Source organism: Arachis hypogaea, chromosome 14 (assembly GCF_003086295.3).
Source record: "Arachis hypogaea cultivar Tifrunner chromosome 14, arahy.Tifrunner.gnm2.J5K5, whole genome shotgun sequence".
Taxonomy (NCBI): domain Eukaryota; kingdom Viridiplantae; phylum Streptophyta; class Magnoliopsida; order Fabales; family Fabaceae; genus Arachis; species Arachis hypogaea.
The window spans coordinates 94,779,902-94,784,064 of NC_092049.1; the positions used below are offsets into that span (position 1 = coordinate 94,779,902).

The 4,163-nt window shown below is 34.3% G+C and overlaps 1 non-coding gene across 1 annotated transcript; it reads right to left on the reverse strand.

The window, feature by feature from the left end:
• Window positions 1-2,954: 2,954 nt before the first annotated feature.
• LOC112745226 (small nucleolar RNA R71) lies at window positions 2,955-3,062 on the reverse strand. Its single transcript, XR_003173164.1, has one exon. It is a non-coding gene; the product is annotated as a small nucleolar RNA R71 (small nucleolar RNA).
• Window positions 3,063-4,163: the final 1,101 nt, after the last annotated feature.

Genomic DNA, 4,163 nt, shown 5'->3' on the forward strand with positions numbered 1-4,163 from the left:
ATCCGAAAAGTCTAAACCTTGTCTGTGGTATTCCGAGTAGAACTCTGGGATTGAATGACTGTGACGAACTTCAAACTCGCGAGTGCTGGGCGTAGTGACAGACGCAAAAGGAGGATGAATCCTATTCCAGCATGATCGAGAACCTCAGATGATTATTCGTGCTGTGACAGAGCATTTGGACCATTTTCACAAGAGGATGGGATGTAGCCATTGACAATGGTGATGCCCTTACATAAAGCCAGCCATAGAAAGGAGTAAGACTGATTGGATGAAGACAGCAGGAAAGCAGAGGTTTAGAGGAACGAAAGCATCTCCATGCATTTATCTGAAACTCTCACCAATGATTTATATAAGTATTTCTATCCTTATTTTATTATTTAAGTTTCGAAAACCCCATAACTATTTTATATCCGCCTGACTGAGATTTACAAGATGACCATAGCTTGCTTCATACCAACAATCTCCGTGGGATCGACCCTTACTCGCGTAAGGTTTATTACTTGGACGACCCAATGCACTTGCTGGTTAGTTGTGCGAAGTTGTGATAAAAAGTTGAGATTACAATTAAGCGTACCATGTTGATGGCGCCATTGATGATCACAATTTCGTGCACCAAGTTTTTTGGCGCCGTTGCCGGGGATTATTTGAGTTTGGACAACTGACGGTTCATCTTGTTGCTCAGATTAGGTAATTTTCTTTTTGTTTTCTTTTCAAAAATTTTTCAAAAAAAAAACTTTCAAAATTTTCTCCTTTGTTTTCGAAAAAAAAATATTTTCAAAAATATATTTTTCTTCAGAATTTTTAAGAATGAATTCTAGTGTTTCATGAAGCATGTTGAAGCCTGGCTGGCTGTAAAGCCATGTCTAATTCTTTTAGATAGGGCATGTTAGGCGTGTCATGTCTGAGTTACATACTAAAGCTTGGCTGGCTATTAAGCCATGCCTGACCCTTTGATTGGAGCTTTAGACTAAAGAGCATAAGATTCCTAGAATTCATATTAAAAATTTTGGAATCCTTATTTTTCTTTTTCAAAATGATTTTCGAAAAAAATACAAAAAAATCATAAAATCATAAAAATAAAAAAATATATTTTTAAGTTTGGTGTCAATTGCATACTCATCCTGCATTTTTCAAAAATTGCATTCATGCATTGCATTCATCATGATCTTCAAGTTGTTCTTGATAAACCTTCTTGATTGATCTTTATATTACATTGTTTTTGTGTTGTATGGTGTTTTTCATATGCATTATTGAATTCTTAGTGCCTAAGCATTAAAGATTTCTAAGTTTGGTGTCATGCATGTTTTCTTTGCATATAAAAATTTTCAAAAATATGTTCTTGATGTTCATCATGATCTTCAAAGTGCTCTTGGTATTCATCTTGATATTCATAGCATTCTTGCATGCATTCATTGTTTTGATCCAAAATTTTCATGCATTGCATCATTTTCATGTTTTTCTCTCTCATCATTAAAAATTCAAAAATAAAAAAAAAAATCTTTCCCTCCCTTTTCTCATAAAATTTGAAAATTAAATTTGACTTTTTCAAAAATTTTTAAAATCCAGTTGTTTTTATGAGTCAAATCAAATTTTCAATTTAAAAATCTTATCTTTTTCAAAATCTTTTTCAAAAATCAAATCTTTTTCATTTTTCTTAGTTATTTTCGAAAATTTTAAAAATATTTTTCAAAAATCTTTTTCTTATCTTTATCACATAATTTTTGAAAATAACATCATCAATTAATGTTTTGATTCAAAAATTTCAAGTTTGTTACTTGCTTGTTAAGAAAGATTCAAACTTTAAGTTCTAGAATCATATCTTGTGATTTCTTGTGAATCAAGTCAATAATTGTGATTTTAAAAATCAAATCTTTTTCAAAACTAATTTCAATCATATCTTTTCAAAAATATCTTCTTATCTTATCTTTTTCAAAAATTTGATTTCAAAATATCTTTTCTAACTTCCTAACTTCTTATCTTTTCAAAATTTGTTTCAACTAACTAACTAACTTTTTGTTTGTTTCTTATCTTTTTCAAAACTACCTAACTAACTCTCTCTCTCTCTAATTTTCGAAAATCCCTTCCCCCTTTTTCAAAATTTCTTTTTAATTAACTAATTATTCTAATTTTTTATTTTAATTTTCGAAAATTACTAACACTTTTCAAAAATTATTTTCGAAAATCACTAACTCTTTTTCAAAAATTATTTTCAAAAATTCTTCTCCCTCATCTCCTTCTAAGTATTTATTCATCTACTAACACTTCTTTTCATCTCACATCAGTGCTCCTATCCTTACCCTTGTGTTTGGATTCTTCATTCTTCTTCACCTCTATTCCTTTTCTTCTTCTACTAACAATAAGGAACCTCTTTACTGTGACATAGAGGATTCCTCTTCTTTTCTTGTTCTCTTCTCTTTCTTATGAGCAGGAACAAGGAAAAAGGCATTCTTGTTGAAGCTGATCCAGAACCTGAAAGGACTCTGAAGAGGAAACTAAGAGAAGCTAAATTACAACAATCCAGAGACAACCTTATTGAAAATTTCGAACAAGTAAAGGAGATGGCAGCCGAACCCAACAACAATGCAAGGAGAATGCTTGGTGACTTTACTGCACCAAATTCCAATTTACATGGAAGAAGCATCTCCATTCCTGCCATTAGAGCAAACAACTTTGAGCTGAAACCTCAATTAGTTTCTCTGATACAGCAGAACTGCAAGTTTCATGGACTTCCATCTGAAGATCCTTTTCAGTTCTTAACTAAATTCTTGAAGATATGTGATACTGTTAAGACTAATGGAGTAGATCCTGAAGTCTACAGGCTCATGCTTTTCCCTTTTGCTGTAAGAGACAGAGCTAGAGTGTGGTTGGACTCTCAACCCAGAGATAGCCTGAACTCTTGGGATAAGCTGGTCAAGGCTTTCTTAGCCAAGTTCTTTCCTCCTCAAAAGCTGAGTAAGCTTAGAGTGGATGTTCAAACCTTCAGACAGAAAGAAGGTGAATCCCTCTATAAAGCTTGGGAGAGATACAAAGGACTGACCAAAAAGTGTCCTTCTGACATGCTTTCAGAATGGACCATCCTGGATATATTCTATGATGGTCTGTCTGAATTAGCTAAAATGTCATTGGATACCTCTGCAGGTGGATCCATTCACCTAAAGAAAATGCCTGCAGAAGCTCAAGAACTCATTGACATGGTTGCTAATAACCAGTTCATGTACACTTCTGAAAGGAATCCTGTGAATAATGGGACGCCTATGAAGAAGGGAGTTCTTGAAATTGATACTCTGAATGCTATATTAGCTCAGAATAAAATATTGACTCAGCAAGTCAATATGATTTCTCAGAGTCTGAATGGAATGCAAGCTACATCCAACAATACTCAAGAGGCATCTTCTGAAGAAGAAGCTTATGATCCTGAAAACCCTGCAATAGCAGAGGTAAATTATATGGGTGAACCTTATGGAAACACATATAATTCATCATGGAGAAATCATCCAAATTTCTCATGGAAGGATCAAAAGCCTCAACAAGGCTTTAATAATGGTGGAAGAAATAGGTTTAACAATAGTAAACCTTTTCCATCATCCACTCAGCAACAGACAGAGATCTTTGAACAAAATATCTCTGAGCGGATAATTTATACGCTTTTTGGCATTGTTTTTAGTATGTTTTTAGTAGAATCTGGTTACTTTTAGGGATATTTTTATTAGTTTTTATGTTAAATTAACATTTCTGGACTTTACTATGAGTTTGTGTGTTTTTATGTGATTTCAGGTATTTTCTGGCTGAAATTGAGGGACTTGAGCAAAAATCAGATTCAGAGGTTGAAGAAGGACTGTTGATGCTGTTGGATTCTGACCTCCCTGCACTCAAAGTGAATTTTCTGGAGCTACCGAACTCGAAATGGCGCGCTTTCAATTGCGTTGGAAAGTAGACATCCAGGGCTTTCCAGCAATATATAATAGTCCATACTTTGAACGAGTTTAAATGACGTAAAAGGGCGTTGAACGCCAGTTCTACGCTGCTGTCTGGAGTTAAACGCCAGAAACAAGTCACAAACCAGAGTTGAACGCCAGAAATACGTTACAACCTGGCGTTCAACTCCAAGAATGACCTCTGCACGTGTAACATTCAAGCTCAGCCCAAGCACACACCAAGTGGGC